Raw genomic sequence first — 20199 nt, forward strand, 5'->3', positions numbered from 1 at the left:
TTTTTAATTTTTTTTTTTTTTGGTAAGGTGTTAGTGTGCTCTACTAAATTGGCTTCACAAGGTTGATGTGGTGTATGATAAGCCCATGCTACCTGGTTTTCACCACACTATTGCTGGACCTTTTGTCCTGGAAATTACAACCATTATCTGATTTAATACGAGTGGGAATACCAAACCATTGGCTTAAACAGTGAAGGTCTTTCATAGTGGCCTTCTGATCAGCGTGCCAAGTAGGCAATACAGTCAGGTGGTTGTGCATATATCTGCCATCACCAGTATTTATTGCAAACCCTGGCCGTTTGGAAGTGGCCCAATGTAATGTCTATCAGATGTAGCCTGGGGCTACCCACTATTCTATATTTCCATGGGGTTGTTGTGGCAGTTTTCTTGCTTATATTAATTTGCAGATCTAATGGTATCGAAAGTCATCTTGAATGGCCTCTCTGGAGCAAGGAATGCTTCTGTTTTGTCACTGTGTAGGTAGCAACTATGCCTGAATGACCTGACTTCTTTTGAGCCCATTCAGCTAACACTTCCTCATTGGGGGATACTGCAGAAATACATACGTTGGCTAACTGATCAGCAACTGCATTGTATTCCTACTCTAGCTCACCATGATATGAAGTGTAGGCATCTACTTGTCTTACCTAAAAAGCAATGGTTTTGCGCTTGCTCTCTCGTGTTTACCAAATCATGCCACCAAAGAGGTTTACCAAGTATCATCCAGTCATCTGCTTGTCATTTACTAGCCAAGAGTGTGAGACCTTTTTTATACCACAGTATAGTCAGTATAAAGACTTCTCAAGCTGATGGTTCTTCCAGCAGCATAGCTGCAGCCATCAATTTGACATATTGGCTTCTTCCCCCTTCCCTTGATAGGTTAGGAATGTTTGCCCAGCTGTTTCAAATGCTGCTGCTTTCCATTGCAGTTTTTTCATCTATCTTGGTAACCCATCAGTGACCCATACATTCTGCTTCTGCTCTTGGGTAAATAGCTTATGTGCTTGGGCCTGCTATGCCCAAGATGAAGGCAGACCAGGTGGTGAAGCCACACTGTCATCACCTAGGCCAAATTGTTCTCTTTTCTCCTGTAAGGCAGTTAATTTGTTTGGGCTGGGAGATGTAAGTGTAGAAATGCACCATTTCCATTTCATAATACTAGCCTGTTGTGCCTTCCATGTTTACTGACTGGAGTCATTTGACAGTATCCACTGTAAAAATTGGCAGCCCTGCTATCAGCAACTTTGGCCTTCTGGGTGATTCTTTGTTTCAGCTAGGGCTGAATAAGCAGCCCAAAGCTGTTGTAGTTTTGTGTTTATGGCGGCAACCTCTGAGACCAAAAGCCCAACAGTATGTGCCGCCTGTCCTCTTGCTGCCAGAGGCTCCAATAAGCTGTGTTCTGATCTGATAGCAGGACTTCAATCTTAAAAGTCTTATTGGCTAGTTTTTGGGCTAAAACTACTGCATGGGAAACTGCTTTCTTTGCTTGTTCAAAGGCAGCTCTTACCTTTTCTTCTGGAAAGAAATGACTTTTTATTTTTCCTTACTATATTATATAATGATCTTAATATCTAGGCCAAGTATGGTATAAATTGCTTCCAAAACTCCTAAAGACCAATAATCTTCTGTGTTTCTACTTTGCTCTGCATTTCTGCCATATAAAGTATGGTTTATTTAGCTGATTGGGGCATCATTCTGCATAGTCTCTGCCAAATTATACTTCCAAATTTTACTTCTGTGGCAGCTCTCTGAATTTTCTTGGGGTTAATTTCCCGACCATGATGTTGTATTGTCTCAGTAATGTTACTCAATGCTTCTTGCACTTGTTAAATGGGACCAGCGGTCCCTGCAGTGATGCAGATAACATCATCTGCATAGCTGTGTGATTTACAATGTGAGGAGGTATTGAAATCTTCCAAACACCAGGCTACCAGGCCATGGCAAATCATGGGCCTGTGTAGATACCTTTGGGGCTGTACTGTGCAGGTGTACTGCTGTCCTGAGCACAAGTGTGCAGATTGCTCCTGTGGTTCATTAGCAGCTGGAATGCCAAAGAAAGCCTTTGCTGGATCCCACACAGCATGCCACATCTTCAGATACAGCTTGCTAGAGGAGAGTGATAACGTCGGGCACTGCAGCTCTGAGTGTGAGGCAGCCTTATTTAGTGATAATTAACCAACTGTCATTCTCTGGAAGCTGTCAGGCATTTTCACTGACCAGGTGAAGCTGAGGGGGGGAATGGGCTCTCTGAATAACTCCAGCCTCTAATGCCTGTAATCATGTGGGTTGTCTCTATATAGCCTTTGTGCAGCCTGTACTGTTTGGATGTAACACATTTTGAGGAGGGTTCCAAATAAGCAGGAACTGTAACCACTTTTCCTGCAGTGATAGTATGAACCCCTGTGTTGGGTTTTGTGTGGCAAGGTTTTGGTAGCGGGAGGGGCTACAGGGGTGGCTTCTGTGAGAAGCTGCTAGAAGCTTCCCCTGTGTCTGATAGAGCCAATGCCAGCCGGCTCCAAGATGGATCCGCCCCTGGCCAAGGCCAAGCCAATCAGCGCCTCTGTGATAACATATTTAAGAAGAAGGAAAACAGTTAGAGAGAGCTTTTGCAGCTGGAGAGAGGAGTGAGAAGATGTAAGAAACTCTGCAGATACCAAGGTCAGTGCAGATGGAGGGGGAGGAGGAGCTCCAGGTGCCGGAGCAGAGATCCCCCTGCAGCCTGTGGTGAAGACCTTGGTGAAGCAGGCTGTCCCCTGCAGCCCATGGAGGAAGGATGAGGGGGTGTAGAGATTCCACCTGCAGCCCGTGGAGGACCCCACGCCAGAGCAGGTGGAGACACCTGAAGGAGGCTGTGGCCTGTGGGAAGCCCACGCTGGAGCAAGTTCCTGGCCAGACCGGTGGACCCGTGAAGAGGGGAGCCCACGCCAGGACAGGTTTGCTGGCAGGACTTGTGACCCTGTGGGGGACACCACGCTGGCGCAGTTCGTGAAGGACTCCATGTTGGAACAGGGGAATGTTGAGAGGAGTCCTCCCCCTGAGGACAAAGAAGCGGCAGAGACAATGTGTGCTGAACTGACCGCAACCCCCATTCCCTGCCCCCTTGTGTCGCCGAGGGGGGAGGAGGTTGAAGCCAGGAGTGAAGTTGAGCCCGGGAAGATGGGAGGGGTGGGGGGAGGTGTTTTAAGACTTTGATTGTATTTTCTCATTGCTCTACTCTGTTTTGCTTGGTAATAAATTAGATGAATCTCCTCTCTACGTTCAGTCTGTTTTGCTCGTGATGGTAATTAGTGAGTGATCTCTCCCTGTCCTTATCTCGACCCAAGCCTTTTCTTATACTTCTCCTCCCCGTCCCGCTGGGGGAGGGGTGAGCGGCCGCGTGGCACCCAGCTACCGGCTGGGCCTAAACCACGACAACCCCAAAAGACTATTTGCCCCCTGTTGTCATGAAAGTTTTGCCTGCCATCAAGTCGTGTCTAGTAATATATTAATGTACTTTAGCTACCTGAACTTTGGCTATAAAAGGCAGGTGGGAACCCAATTGTAATAGCAAAGAGATTTAACAAGCAGGTTCTTCTACCTATCCCCTCCAAGGAATTAATTTTAATCAGTTTATTTTTCAGATGTAGGGATGAGTCCCTGTGAATTACAGTAACCTCAGGCCTGTAACCATTAGAGCCATCACCTCCTGATGGTTATGACCAGTCATTACCAGTGTACTGTGAGCAGAATATAAAGTTTGTTACCTTCTTATGGGACCTCAGTCACCCATTGCTTCTTTGATGGTGAAGATTCAAATCTAGTCAGTCAATACGGATTTTGTATGCAAGCCACCAGATTGGGGTAATTGATCCTGGTGTACTTTCCCTTTCCCCACTGAATGAGGGAGTAGAGGGTGTAATCAGTCTATCCACCATCCTGATTTCTTTTTATGGTTTATTTTTTTTCCTTTCACCTGTTCATATTTTTCCATAAATAGAAGGTGGTTTCTTATAAATTTTGTCTTTTAGGCCTCTGGGCTGGAGTAAAACTAAACCCATCTCATTTTGGATAACTTTTTTCTGTTGCAGAGGATATATCCACAGAGTGTGCACAATGTATCTTCCCCTGACAAGCAGGAGGAGTGTCTCTTTCATGATACCCATGAGCATGCAGCACAGACTAGCACAGGGCACTCCAGCCGATTCCCTTGCAGCAGCTGCCCATGTTAACATACGGGCTTCCCAAGCCTGAAGTACAAGGCCTCATAGAGCAGATGTGGCTTGTCCAAGATCACTAACTCAGGTGCAATGTCTTCCACAGGGCTACCAATACACATCATGGTTTATTGAATTTGAAACGATTGGGCCAGAGTTTAAAGAGGAGATAGCGAACAGTGCATTTCAGAGCAGGCTTCTCTTTAGTATTAAAAGAGATCTTTTTCAGGCTTATAGTCATGTCACTTTTGAAAGCAGAAGTGCGCATAATGAGTATTTATACATCGATATATATGGTGAAAACCTTGATAAAGCTGAGACTATATCTGACCTGAAACAAAATCAGTAATGACCAGATATCATGAAAAAGAGCATGTTGCATTGAAACTTTCTCACCTTTCTTTCTGAAAAGAGTTGACTGAACAAAAGGGCATTGTATTTGTTTGCCTTGGTTCTGGACCATGTTCTGCTTCTGTCCTGGAAAGTTTGATACCAGCTTTTTTCCACTATGGGATATAGAATGCTCATTGGTTCTTTTTAACTGCTTTTATCTAGTGTGAACCACTTCATCTTCAGAAGAAATTGAATTCAACAAAGTGAATAGCTACCAAAATTTCTTCTGTTTTGCTTGTGGGGGGAAAAAACAGTTACTCAGAGCTGCATTTAGACACCAGTTCCTGTTTTTATGTGGTCTTCAAAAGACATCTGTGATTTGGAGGTTGGTCTTCCAACAGTAGTCTGTGTCATGTGATACTTAGCCTTTTTTTTCCTAAGGATATGTGATGATAATACAGATAAATAATGCAGTACTATATTAGCTATATTATTATATTGATTTGTGTGCTGTTGCACTCATGATAATATCAGTGGAAATTGTTGGGTTTTGAACCTAATCAGACTGGAAGCAAAATTGTATATTTATTAGGGGGGTTTTGTGGGGCGTTTTGTGTTTGTTTTTGGTTTTTTTTTTTTTTTTTTAATAGGCATCAGAGCTAGCGATGTGTGAAGGAATTGGGAATTGGTTTTGGCCACTTGCAAAATTCAGATCAGCTTGTTGGATATACTTCTGCTGTTGTCATAACCTTGTGGGTCTTGTTTGTGTGTTGTAGTAATGATTCTTTTTGATACAGTGTTGTTTCTTTTGCCTGCTGGTAAAGGTATTCCATAGTTAGCTAATGTAGCAAGGAAGTTTGTTTATTTGATTACTTGTGACTATTTCTTGCAGTAGCTGCTGTTTCAGAAATGAATTGGAAGCATGGTTTTGGTTAGAATCAATCTATTTTGGAAAACTTGCTTTGAAGGGATGTAGTTTTCCTCAGATGTCTTAGACCACTGCTTGATCATGGGAGAGGTTCTTTGATCTGTGGCAATGTTTGGTTATTTGGGCTTTCCAAGGCTGTACTCTGGCTTGTATTTATATTTGTCTTTATTCTCTTCTTGCTGTTTGGGAGTAAATAATTAGCTTCTAGCACCAGTTCTCTCACTTTTTAGATAGAATACCAGCAAGTTTTCTACTATTTTACTCAATGGATTCATTATTGGAATGCTTACCATATTGTGTTTTATAGTCTTAAGCTTCAGGAAGAAGATTAAGTTTTATTTGTTACTTTTCCGTAACAGTCTAAATATAAATAAATGTTCCTATGTAACTAATCTATGGCTTTACTGAAAACATCTCATACTTTAAAAGAGAATTTCTTTGCACTGCTGTTGATATAAAACTTGCTAGCTGTGCAACACTTAGAGATGAGCCCATAACTGTAGAGTTAGCGTGCATTGTAGTTGGGAGGTTTGGTGGCATATTTTGAGCAGTTATGTCATCAAGATTGTGTTAACTTCTTTTAAGCTAATGTGGGATTTAAATGATTATCAGGGCTTTAAAGGAACCATGTCCCTTGAGAACTGTGTTACTCAGTCTGTAAGTTCTGTTTAAAATGTATTTTAATACAGTAGTTAAACTAAATATTTGTGTAGAATATGGATTTTTTTTTTTCGTTTGCTCCTACTTTCTTATTTCAAGGTAGTTGCCATTGCTAGCTAGTTTTCTTGTTGTCTTCATCCCATGTTGTCCTGTCCTGTCTCCCCGCAACCCCAGTTTAATTTATTTGTGAAATGGCCTTGCTCTAGATCCAGAAACTGACTAGGTAGGAAATGGATCTAACAGACCTAGTATAACTCTGTCTCTTTAGAGAAGTCAGTTTTCATTACAAGTGCTTCCTTTATTGCCATCTCTGATACTTGAATTGTGTAAAATTAAAATTGGAAAAATACATTACTAGTGTAAGAACAGTGATACTGATGTTTATTTCACTTTATCTTTGAAATACAAGCTTCAGCATAGTGTAGCAATATTAAGCAAGTGGTCTAAAGTCAACATTGGTGCTTAGACGTCTTAGAAAATCTGCACTGGGGCTTTACAATTGCCATACTCCCCACGGAGAGCTGGAAGTATCCTTTCTGCATGGGAAAAGTACCTCTAGGCGAGGTTAGCAGGGTTCTGTAGTTTCTAGTGTTAGAGACTAACAATGTGAATCAAAAGCAGCTGGCCTTGGGCAAGCATATTCCATTGATTTTTTTATTTTAATTTTTTAGGGGTTTTTTGTTTTGTTTTTTTTTGTTGGGTTTCTTTTAGTTTTGGGAGACCTACCTCATAGTACTTCATAGCCTAACACCTTTGCTGTTTTCAGGATCCTGTATGACAGTAGGGAGTAAAAGAATAAGGTGGTGTCAAGAAGGTTTTAACATGAGTTAACACTTGAAAATGAGCATTAACAAAAAAAAAAAAAACCCTGACCAGAAAAAGCTTCAGAAACTGCAAATTAATTATTTTTCTTATGAATACAGAAGCAACATCAAAACATTGAAGATAGCTTTTATAAAATAATGCACATACAGTACTTTCCTAATGTCAAGCTGAAGTGTTTTCTGAAAATGACTTGCAAACAAAAAGGGCTAATGATTTAATTAATCTCAAACCCAACTCTATTTGCGTAAGTGCAGTTTCCTGTCATCTTCAGGCAATTTGCAGGTTTTTGATGCTATAAATAGCATTCTCATTATTTAGTTACTCTATTTGACCTCTTTTATTCGGATTCTGTTCTGACTATCCATTTAGTGGACACATTTGTACTAAATACATTTGCAAAATAGACTATAAGTTATTATCTTGTTATACTTAAGTGCTTTTTTGAAGAATTTGTATTCACTATGAAATGCAATATGAAAGTTTCTCAAGGTTCATGTTTCTTGGGATGTTGGCAGTTTTGGTTGTAAGATATCATCTGTAGTTACTAGGGTTTGTTAGTAATCTTGATAGATAAATATGTGTGCCAGAAAAAGGGGTATCCATGTATTAAAGCAATCTTTGTTGTTGAAATTCTTGATGTTGCTAAGATTTTCTGGAAGCAAGTTAATGGGCCCCTCTGGCTGTGGGAAAAGCTTCCTGACACTACTGCCTGTTATTTGCTGTCCCCATGGCTCCAGATCCCCATCTTCCCTGTTGGTTTTTACCCAGGCTGACTTGTTCCTCATCTTGTTCTGTCTCTCTGTTTAGTCAGTTTCAATTTTTCATTTCTTCATCCAGTTCTTTCAATGTCCCGTTTTGAACAATTGCTTATCAACCAATACTGTTACTGGAGGATAATATGTGTTTGCCAGATTTCTGAGAGCTTTTTCTTTTCCTCTCTTTCGCCCTGCCCCTGTCTCCCCCCCCCCCCCCGCCCTTCATTTTTGGAGACTTTTAAAAGTGATTCTTAGCTTCATAGTTATGTCTTCAAAATATCATTCAAAACAGTTGTATACCTGTAATTGGCTTTTCTAAATTGGGCTGTTTTCTCTAGCTTTTGTTGTTTCGTATTTCTATTCTGCTTATAGTTCGTGAGTTTTGTGCCCTTTTCTGAATTTGATTTACTTCCGTCATGCAGTATTTTCATTTAATACTGAGTATTTTTTTCCTTGAGCAACTGAGTTGGGGAAATCAGTATGGAGTTACTGCTTTACTGAAATTTAGAAGACCACTGTTGAAAACTTCTTTATTGAGACTGACCTGAACTTTTGAATTTGTGTTCTTATTAGATGCTTTCAGGAGCCAGTATTTCCAAAGAATGAAATATGTTTTCTAGGAATAGAAAAGATTTATTCGTTGGTCAGTGCTAGAAGCTTTATCTTCACAACAGGCCTCTGTCTCCCTATAGTTATTGTGCTTTTCAGTAAGCACTGAGGTTTTTCTTGAATGATGTTCAAATCATGAAGATCTCCATCTGAGTCTTATTTCATCTTCTTTCATCCCTGCCAAGACAACTTGACTTACATAGAAACACAGTAGTTTGCTTAGGAAAAGTTTTTGAGTTACAGTGTATGTAAGTGTATATTAATTGAATATATAATCTCTCTTCAATTACAATAGCATATATTCAGTTATTAGTAATGAATTGACAGACCATGTTCTTGAAATTGATCTTTGAGGTAAGATGTACTCAATGTCCTCTGAGCCCAATTAGAACAAATATTATTGTAGTCAGGATTTTTGTCTTTGATTTAACATAGCTTCTCCAAAAGATATGGTAGCACAGACTTTGTAAAGGAGCAAACTAGTTCTGATCTTAAAAGCAATTCCAGTATGTTGCATATGTGAATCTTCTAAGGCCATTTCCCTTGCTATGCAGAAACTGTCAGGTGTTTGATTGGTTTGCTTATTAATGCTTATTTTGCTGTTAATCTTTGAGGTGTCCTATAGCAGATCTTAAATATATACAGTTATAACTTTCAATGTCCTAGTTATTTCCCTCTTTCAACGGAGGATTAGCAAAAATTAGATTGCTTCCGTTTAATCGCACAGTATCAGATAGGATTAAGCCTGGCATATCCAGTTTTGTGACTTTCATTCAATCGTTTGCAAGCCACAACTTTCTTTTAGAAGTGGAGCCTATCATGTATCCACATGTAGAAAAGTAACTTATTGATTGGTAGTATAATGAAACTTCAACAGTTAGGTAAAATACAAAGCAATCATGCTGCGCTGTGGATGTGAAGAATGGTACACCTAGTAGGAGCATACTGTGGTGATGCTTTGATACGCATTTTTCATTTTTATCAAATTCTAAGTCAGTTTGTCCTCTATAAGTTCTTCTGAGCTGTGTCAAACTGTCCTTTCTTTCTCTGATTTTGCTAAAATTTTAATGCATACCTATCTCTCTAGTATTGAAGTCCATTTTGTAGATCAAGTGCATAGGAGGTACCCCATGGTTTTGGGCCTCCCTTAACTGATGTGTTGATGTGGCAGCATTAGCTCTCAAACATAAATGCCAAAACTTTCTGCAGGTAAGATATTTGGGTGTTAGTGTAATGCATGCTGCTTGAAGGAATGCCTCAAGCATCTTCCTCCTTTTCATCATTGGGAGCTAATGAGAGCATGTTCTGTATCTGCTCAGGTGTTAGGGGAGGAGTTCATCAGTTCATGTTTTATAGTGCTACCTCACAGTACTACTCTTTTTCTAAAACAAAACCAAATTATGATTTACTCAGTTAGATCTGCTAGCTCATGTTGTATGTTTATTTAGCTCATTGTTTTGCTTTCCAAGCAGTCTGTGATACCAGATAATCTTTAGGAGCGGTATCTTCATATCTGTTTTTTACAGTTTTGTTAGAGCTGTTTACTCTTTGTTGGTGAAACTCAAACTGATTGTTAAAGGGAGTTTGACATTTTTTATTTTATTTAAACTACTGTTAAGGGCAAGAATTGCATGTATTACTAGTAGATACGGCTAAAGGATTGTAACTGTGGGGTGGGGGGTTGTTGTGTTTAAAGGAGAGCTAACACCTTAGAGGGATCTTTTAATAGATTTACCTTCAAATAAGCAAAAAGGTGCTTTTCTTAAAAGCCTGCTTCTTTAAGCATGCTCTGTCTTTCCAGTTTATTTTGAAGAAAATCTTTTCACTGATTCTGTTTGGTTTTTGTTTTGTGAACACTGCCAAAGCAAGTTCCACTCAAATGACAAATCCTCTTCAAAAGCAATTTTCTACGTGTTTTGTACTCTGGCAAGGAGTACATAAATTGGCATTCTTTGTGCCTACATAGGTGTGTTATGCATAGGACAAAGAAATAAATCAGTAATAAAACATGATGCAGTGGCAATGGGTTCTGTTTTCTTTTATATCTGTGCTTTTCTTGCTTATATGTGAAACCTTCTTGGAGAAAATATTAAAGTTCTATATATATAGTGCTTTTGTGATTGTTTTGTGAAGATCATCGCTATAACTCTCATTTCAATATCCATTGTACAAATCCTTTATTTTAACTGACTAAATCAAGCATGTCTGTCCTCTTGTAATAAATTTGGCCACTTTGAGTCATCTTTAAATAAAAATAAACCTTCCAACATAATCTGTATTTGCTCACCTTTAGGGCTGAGATGGAAAAACAACTGGCTAAGATGCTCATTTCACTGCGAAGTCTGTCTCAGCTGAGCTAATTTAAGGAGTGTGGCTTGCCTTGCTCAGCTTGCTTACCAGATGTTCTGTAAGGCATTCTCTTGTCCTAATTAACTTCCATCAAGGAACCTTTAATGGTTTACCTTTTATATTTCTGTGTAAAAGCTAGACAGGAGCTACTGGAAGACACAGAAATAACATCCTCCATCTGTGAAGTCTCCAGTGCAGAGATCTGCCAGTTGTAAAGTGCTGTGAAACTGTAAATGACTTCAGCATGAAAACAAAGACAGATATTCTAATCCTTCTTACATGTCCCTCTCTGACTTCTTGTGGTTACAGGAGAGAGATTGTAGCCATAATGTTAAATTTCCTCATTTTTCTGTTCAGGTGGGAGTTGCTTCTCTGGAAAAGTAACCCACTTAATTTGGGACAGTGGCTCTTTTATTTGTCTAATAGTGGTAGAGTTTGAGGCTGGGAACATCTATGGCAAGTAATTTACTCTTGTGCCATAAGCAGGTGTAGGTCTTTTCATGACTCGTTTGGCTATAATAAAAGCTAGAGGCATCTTAAAGTGTGGTGATAGTGGAAAGATCCTTCTTCTAGAGATAAATTTCTGACTCAAGAAAACAAGGTATGCATGTGTCACTGAGACCTTTTTGAGATTTGGAAGCAGCATAAACTCAGTATGCTCCTTGAAGTGGAAGGGTTGAAGTTGCTGCAGGACAGTGGAGTAGAATGAGGAATTTAAAAGAATTGGTATTTGTTTCTTCTCAAGCATTTAGCTGACCTTTGGTGCAGTTTAGTCAGCTCTCATGCCAGCAACACAGTAAAGAAATGGTGGCATTTGATGACTGAGGGATAATCCTATTTTAGGGCAAAGCAGGAAGTTTTGCTGTAAGTATTGAATGAAAAGCTCTGGTGTTATTCCATTGGCAGAGCTGCAGAAGGTATCTGATAATTGATTATCTGAATAATTATATATTGATAATTGATATGTAAAGCCAAGGGAGTGGAAAGAGGTTAATGTGTGTTTATTTTTTAGTGTTTCTGTGAGGAGCGGTTGGATAGAGCTAGACTAACATTTTCACATGAAGGTAAGACAAGATTTACTTAGGAATTCTTGTCTGAAATGCAGAAATGTAAAATGAAATGAAGTTTGAACAATAGAGACAGGAGTCTTGGCAAGTGCCTGATTCTTTTGCTCTCAAACAGGGTGATGTGAACTGCTCCACCCTTACACATAGAAGTAGCTATTATTATGTTCCTTCTAAAGACATGTATCAGAGTTATGAGAAGTTTTGTTTTCTACCAAAAAAACTGCTTTTGTGTTTCAAGGATCCATTGCTTACGAGCATTAATTGCATGTGGGTATTGCGGTACAGTGTTTATATGTAGACCTTAATCTTCAGAACTATACCTGAACTGTAGGAAGGAACTACTCAGCATCTTTCTTCTTATGTTTTTGCCAATGTGGACATATCAATACAAGTGCTTAGTTGCATGCTATTAGCAAATATGTTACACCATAACTATTTTAGAAGTGGTAGTATAGTCCTGTCTCTTTCTAACTTTCACTTTTATAGTTAATCCCTGTGTATTACATAAAGCAAATCTGCCCAGGCAGGAGGTGTTCTCTTCAGAACTCTAATTGAAGGGATGCATAGACTTAAAAAAATAGATGTGTTTCAGGTGCTTAATGGGAAAATATTTGTGTAACTGGAGTCACAGAATCACCTGTTGAAAACAGTTGTGCTGCTGCTCTTTTTATGCACGTTGGCTTTCCCACCCAGCATTACAACATTGGAAAAGATGTTTTGTCATGAAGATATGTGTAAGAATAAATGTCACCTAAAAAAAGAAAGTTGCGTTAGCATTCTGCTATTAATACTGCTTCCGTGAAAGCCTTCTATAACTACCCAGTTCATAATATGCTTGAAGTGGGACTGATGCCAAATAAGAGCCAGATTTGCATAGGTTTTGTAGTAGAAGCACATGAAGTAATTAAAATATTTTGCTTGGCCTGTAACAGCTGTATATTATTTATGTGTGTATGCTCCATGATATGACCAAGTTCAGGAATTGATGCTAGAGAGTAAGCTGCTTGAGAGTACTTTTCCTGCTTTTTACCACTAGTGTTGATGGTAAGAATTGCAGCTCTGTTTTGGCAACGTGTCACTGTAGAAAATTAGAGAAACCCTTCAGCTGGAGATGTACATATATGAAATAAACCACAATGATCTCCTAATTAAAAATTTTTTCTAATTGAATTCATAATTCCTTACATTCCATCATACTAATTGTATATTCTTTGTGTGAAATACCACCTTATCATTTCCTACTTTGACAAATACTGATCTGATTATTTTTAGCAATATTCTAACTCAAGATAAATATTCATCATTTTATAAGCTGGTACCTTTCATAGCTTGTTCTGTACCTACCAGTTTAACAGTTACTGACTTAAATGACCTTATGCCCAGATTTCAAAATGGATGGGGGGTAAAAGTTGCTGAAAATGTTCTGGGTAAACAGTGGTAAATTTTGTATGTGTATTCTTGATCTCTTTTGCAGAAATTGTGGGGGGAAGAGATCTGCAGAAGAGATGGGCATAAGTAGCCTGTAAGTCTCTTAAGAACAGGACTTCAGAGTATGCTGTTGGGATTACTTGAGCTACTCTCTCTCATTCGTTCTATTGCTGTGGAAATGAGATTCTTGGAAGATTATGGACTCTTAGTCCAGTAGTCTTAGAAGTTAAGGCATGTGAGGAAACCATTACATGTGTCCGCAAAAATGAAGTCAAGATTGCGCTTCTACATACCAACATTAAGTTTTTTATGACTTGACTTTTTGACCGTAAAGAATTTGTGTGCTGAGCTCATGTTATTATTTGCAATCCCATTCTAACCTATGCTGATATCCTAACCTCGTGCCTGTCTATAGTCATATTAAAAAAAATGTGACTGCCTATTGTTTTTCCCCACACTTTTTTCAGCTTAAATAAAAACTCCAAGAAGCATGCAAAACTATCATTTGGCATTTTTTCTCCCCCCACCCCCCACTTGATACTTGTATCTGACCTAAATTAGTTGGGTTTCTGTGGGGATTCCAAAAGGGACATTGTATATATAAACCTTGGCTGGCAGTATCAATTTTCCATACAAATTTAAGTTACTGTTCAAGAAATGAACAAGCTAGCCTTTATCTTTATTTAGATTTTAAAGTAGTCAAGTGAGTCAGCTGGAGATGGAGAGGAAGTTGTAGAATTTGCCCAGATAAATACTTTCACATGAGATGCTAGTTGAAAAAACCTGAGACAGTCACTTAGCTACTAAATCAAGACCTCTGAAGTGATGGATTTATTGGATTTATTTATTATTACATTCTCTGAGGAGATGGATGTAATTTACTAGATGTGCCAGATACTGTCTATTCCTGCTCTTCCCAAAAGAGAGAGATTGTGGGAAAGGTGGTTTGGATAAAGGCCACTTTAAAAGCTGTATGTGTCATCTAGTAATTTAAGATTGTATGTGTGTTTATTTTCATCCTTTATAACTACATTTTCAACTTCATAGTCAAGAGATTAGTGCTTCAATTCTAGAACAAGCTTTTATATTTGGCTTCAGGCTGATCTATTTTTGGGGTTTTTGTTTATTTATTTTAATTACTCACTTGAGAATGGATTGGAGATGGTAAACACCTTTGCATCTTTCATATGCTGTCTTTAGAAGTTTCACTGTTCATATTGCTATGACCTTTTGGGCTTCCTAACAAGAGCTAACTAGCTTGTTATGTCAATCTGTAAAGCTGGAGTTGAAGGGAATAGAGTGGGTACAATTTTCTGCTTTTGTTGAGCTACTCTTTTGAGCTGCTATTTGTCTTTGTATCTATGCATCCACATAGACGAGTGCTGTTAGTGTCCTTGAGGGACCCAATACTTGTCCCAACAGAGAATCAACAGAAAAAACTAATTATCACTTTCTACATTGCTGCAGTTAGAGGGAACTTATTTTAGTTATTTATAAAACTTTATCATTAAGACAATTATCCAACTGTTTTCGTCTTCTGTTCTTTACCATTTCCCAAAAATGGGCATGGTATTGAATGCATAAAGCAACAGACTGTGATGGAGACCAATACACTTCTTCATACCTTAGACCAATGGTTTTGAAATCAGGTGTATGTGCAGAAAGTATGCTATAAAAAGTGGTCTATGTATGTGAAATATCTGAAGTGTTTTGCACTTCTGTTTGAAAAGGGGGCCATAAAGTGTGCTTTTTCCAAAAAAAAAAAAAGTGCAAAACTTAGTCTGCAAAATTTGTCACGTTGAATGACAACTAACTGTGGAAGTGGTTGGCCCAGTAGCATTCTTAATCTACCATATCATGATCAGGGTTTTCAACCTAACAGTGGAGTGCCCAGCTTCTTCACAAGGATTTGATTGATGTCGAAATTGAAACAATGACATTCATGAAACAATGACATTCATTAAACAACCAGTTTACAGCAGCTCTTCTAGCTAATCCAAATCAGGGGAATGATTCATTACACAAGTTCTTTAACTTCATAGCTGAGACAGTCAGGTCATATTCTGTATCTGTGGGAAAAGAACATAGCATACCATGCTGAACTGTATGGCCAGAAACCTGACACCTTTATGAAGCTCTTTCACTCAGCATTGAGCACAAGGGGCTGATTAAAATGTGGACACAAAAAACAAAATAAACCCCAGCTGAGCTATTTGTATGCAAAATGAAGAGATAATACTGTAGTTTTCTGGAAAGCTCAGCCAAAACTTTTTATTCAGCTATCCGTTGGCCATGTCATGTCACCTCCTGGTAATATTTACTTGAGCTTTGTCCTTCATAAGTTATATATTGGCAGATAGATATTGAAGTTTAGAGAGACATGACACTAGGATAAATACCTCATTTTACAGCAAGTCAGTTTATATTTTATCTGAGCCTTAGTATTAGGACTTTAGGTTCTGTTGTGATCAGTCTTTGACCCTCTGGTGCAGAAGAACACCTTATACTTAAAACTATGCCCTGACTTGAAGAAGAGAACATCTCAATGTGGTGTATCAACGTGTGCAAATAGAGAAAACAGAATACAAATGTTTATAAAATTGCTACCTGACAGTATTACTTCTTGACTTGTGACTCCTGGCAGAGCTTGCAGATGTCAGAAAATTTCAGTAATGGATTCAAGCTATGACACTTGTCACTTAAAAAGTCGCATCACTATTAATAGATAAAGGATTCAGTGGGTTTTTTTCTGCACAGTGACACACTCGCTGCCTCTGTGACAACCTTCATTTCCTTCTGAGCAAATGGAAGCCCAGTGGCACGAGCCTCAGGAAGTTGTTAAAGCAATTAAAGGCTTCTCTCTCTCAGCACATTGAATGGTTACCATAGTATCCCTAGCCTCCAAGTCTTTACTGATGATGTCAGTATGCATACAGGGGCTATTCACAGCATTTACGTGAAGATGATTCAGCCCTTGCTAAAGATCATAGGCATCTCTCCATACGTTATATTAGCTAGTGTAATTTTAGGTATTCATGGCACTGCAAGGTAAGTGGCTTTTGCTTTGTATTGTATGTCCTTACACTGTGGGGTTTTTTATGCTCTTTTGCATTGTTTGCTAAATGCTTAAGGTGTGTTTTAGCTGAACCAATTGCATAGCTTGTATAATTTAAACTTGGCAAAGTCTAGATAATCCTCAACAATATGAAAAAAAAGGCAAACTAAAAATTCCCGAAGTTAAAACCTGGTTTATTAATTAGAGGGTTTTTTTACCTATTAAAATTCCCAGACCTTTTTTTTGATCATAAGAAGAGAACACAAATTATGTAATGGGAGCTTTCCCTCTGAGAAGAATGTTCAAGCTTTTTTAAAGAAAACAAAACAACAACAAAAATTAACCCTCAACTCACATTGCCTTTTCTTTTTTCTTGTCGTCTTTATGTGCATAGTTGAACAGTGGATGAACATACACTCGTGCAACTATTCTGCATGTGATTTTGTTTGTATAAGGAAGTGTGAATTCTTATTGAAATGTACTGTTACTCTTTAGGAAAGCAGGGGTTCTGTGGTTTATCTTGAATAGTAGAAAAACATAATAAAACACTGAAGGAACTGATTTTATGAGAAACTTGGAGGACTCCTGCACATTTTGGCTTTGCCAGCTAAGTTTGTGTAAGCTGTAGATGCTAAGCTGTTAACTGTTTGATTTCACAGTTGAAATTTTTTTCCTTCTCCCAGTCCACTTTCTGCATTGCTTTAGGTTACTGTGGTTGCAGATGGCCATGCCCAGTATGTAAAATGTCTTATTCTGTCTTTTACCAAAAACCAACAAAAAAATACCCCAAAACAAAAAAAAAAAACCCGAACCCTGAAGGAGCTAAGCTACAGAACTTCAATAAATGTCCTTTTATAAGTCATCTTTTAATGCCTTGTAACTTCATTTTGAGTTTTATTGTATTTTGATTTCTCTACCCTGAAAACTCTGTGGGGTTTTACTTATAAAATAGTCTATGTATTTAATACTTAAGAGTAGTGTAATTTTGGGATGGGGATTGGGAATGGGGAAAGAACTTTTAATGTAAATGGAAACAAATTTGTAAAAAGGGAGTTTTGTTTTGCAGGAAATTCTACATTAAGATGGTATGTTTTGTACAAGCCCACCAATTTACCCCTCTCTCCCTGCCATTAAGTATACAGTGGGCAAATAATTTTTTTTTTTTCCTCTACCTGGTTTGTTTTATGTTTTCGGACCATAAGGTCCATTGCTTTATTTAGGCACTACGTCTTTTTTGGGAATGGGGTCCTCTATTGATGTTTCTTAAGCAAAGTGATTAGTATGCACTGACTAGTAAGACACTTAGGCAGTCTAGTGCTACACACAAGATGACATGTGGAAATACTATTAATCACAATAGATATATTACATTAGAAGAATGAGGAAGACTGTCTAGTGACAATATTATGTTTTTTTTCTTGGCTATTTTTAAGTCCATGTAGACAGAGGGGTTTTTTTGCTTTCTAGTACAAAGGTATATGTGCTATTTTCCTCTCTACTTGACTGCCTAGCTATTAGTTTGGATAATAATACAGAGAGGAAGAATATTTTAGGTAAAATGAAGAAACCAACTCCCCTTCCAATGCTAATATCTATTAACTTTCATATTTGATACTTAAGAAAAATAAATCTGTTTAGGTACTTGTCCTGCTTTTCAGCTGGAATTTAGTTAATTTTCACAAGAAGAGGAGAGACAGCCAGGATAGCTGACCCAAACTAGCCAAAGGGATACAATATGACATCATGCTCGGTATGTAAGACACGGTGCACAAATTGCAAATAACATTGTTTATCACCTGCTTTGTATATTCTTTTATTAGTACTGTTGCTGCTATTTTCTTCTTCCCTTCCTGTCCTAATAAACTGTCCTTATCACAAGCCACGAGTTTTACCTTTCTCTTCTAGTTCTCCTCACCATCCCACTGGCGGTGGGGGGGAGGGGAAGAGTGAGCAAGCTGCTGCGTGATGCTCAGCTGCCGGCTGGGGCTAAACCATGTCAGTCCTTTTTAGCGCCCAGCATGAGGCTTGAAGGGTTGAGGGTAATGACAGATCTGACCAGAGTGTGTTGAAATAAATTTGTTACACACATTTGCTATCTTAGCTAAATAGTTGCTGGTCACAATGATGTTGTGCTTGTTCATATGGCTGTGGTAGATAAACCCTTACTTGCTGTATGTATTCCCTGTGGCCCTGTTTATCACCTCTGGGAGAGGGATCAGGATTCTCATTTTGCTGTATTGTGTTGTATCAGCTTATAACATCACTGGTCACAAGGTTAAGCTGGTATTTGTATGTGGCATTTCTGTCACACGCATACCTTGGACAACATCACTCAGAATTGTTTAATAATCACACCCAATCTATGAGGAAGAGGGGAGGGGATACTTCTTCCTGCTCTTTCTTCTCCCCTTTTTCCTTCAGGCTGGTTACAACAGCTTTTGAGAATTTTGAATATCCTTGGAATGTTGAGGCCAGCATGTTCCTATTGCTATGTCTCCTGAATGTGTTCCAGGTCTTGCTTGGGGTTACAAAAAATTGTTTTAAGAATACCACCCAGAGATCTGCCCTGAGGCTGGACAGTCATGGGTGGCATGGCATGTGGGAGAATATGAGTGGGTATCTAGATCCCTTCTCATCTCCAATGGTTTGGAACTTCACTCCCAAACAACTACAGGACCTTGATAAAGTGGTAAATATTTGAAAGGAGAATGCTGTGGCTATTCCAAAGAGGCACACCTTACTGCACTGTGCTAGGTCCTGGCCAGTATCTGTAAAACACTGCTTGATATTAGGCAGCACCCTCAGAGGGAAGAGAGGGAAAACGGTGACAGGCACTGTGGCTACTCAAACCCTGGTGACAGGCACTGTAGCTGAACCCAAAAACTAAACCTATGCCGGTATCAGTAGCCCCTATACACAGGAAGAAATACACAAAGAAATCAATGTGCTTAGTAAAGGATGATGATGAACGAGGACCATCACAAGAACAGGAAAGAGAGGCAGAACCAGAGGTAATCACCCAATTTCAGCTGCCTTCCAGGTGAGCACATCATTACCTGGCTGCTGGGATAATGGGCTGAGAGAGTTGGGATTGTTCAGCCTGAAGAAGAGGAGGCTTTGGGGAGATCTAATTGTGGCCTTCCAGTACCTAAAGAGGGTGTATAGAAAAGATGGAGGGGGGCTGTTTACAAGGGAGTGTAGTGATAGGATAAGGGGTAATATGTTTAAACTAAAAGAGGGTAGATTTAGATTATATGTTAGGAAGAAATTCTTTACTGTGAGGATGGTGAGATGCTGGAACAGGTTGCCCAGAGAGGCTGTGGATGTCCCCTCCCTGGAAGTGTTTAAGGCCAGGTTGGATGAGGCTTTGAGCAACCTAGTCATGTCCCTGCTCATGGCGGGGTGCTGAAACTAGGTGATCTTTGAGGTCCCTTCCAACTCAAAGCATTCTATGGCTCTATGAATTAGAGGGTAGGGAGGCCAAGCAGCTGGGATCCCTGTCTAGGGAAGGGGGCACTGAGAAGGCAATTAGGAAAAAGACACAAGCCCTCAGCCTCTGGAGGCAACTTCTGTCAAGCGTGAGGGAAAGGTATGCCTTCAGTGAAGATGTTGTATGTCATCCAGGCAGGTGGACCACCATGGAGTGAGGTATCCAGTACCTGAGGGAATTAGCTGTGCAGGAGATGGTTTATTGTGACCTGGACAATGCGCAGCTACCCACAGATCCTGATGAAGTCCAATGTGGCTGACCCATGTGGTGGGAGCTTGTAAGGAGTGCACCATCGTTGCATGCCAGCTCCTTGGCAGTGATGGACTGGAAAGACGAAGTGGGGCCGATGCTGGATGAAGTGGCTGGCCAACTCAAGCAATACGAAGAAAGTCTCTCTTCCTCCCTCGTCTCTGCTGTGGAGAAACTGTCCCAGAAGGTCTAGCAATTTAAAGAGAATATGTCCTATTCCCCACCTGTACGGATCAGTATCTCAGCTATTAGGAGTAA

At 39.3% G+C, this 20199-nt stretch overlaps 1 protein-coding gene across 12 annotated transcripts in view; it reads left to right on the top strand.

The window, feature by feature from the left end:
* The window catches only part of PAM (peptidylglycine alpha-amidating monooxygenase), a 150988-nt gene that overhangs the window by 12027 nt on the left and 118762 nt on the right, over window positions 1-20199 (top strand). For 2 of the 12 annotated variants that reach the window (XM_054810718.1, XM_054810721.1), the window contains exon 1: window positions 16070-16195. The exons of 7 other annotated variants lie outside the window; for them this stretch is intronic. The gene's annotated coding sequence lies outside the window, so the exon portion shown is untranslated. Of the gene's footprint in view, window positions 1-16069; window positions 16196-20199 lie in introns of those variants that run through there. 3 more of the 12 variants (XM_054810717.1, XM_054810719.1, XM_054810723.1) reach the window with 3 other exon arrangements.

Source organism: Grus americana, chromosome Z, assembly GCF_028858705.1.
Source record: "Grus americana isolate bGruAme1 chromosome Z, bGruAme1.mat, whole genome shotgun sequence".
Taxonomy (NCBI): Eukaryota; Metazoa; Chordata; class Aves; order Gruiformes; family Gruidae; genus Grus; species Grus americana.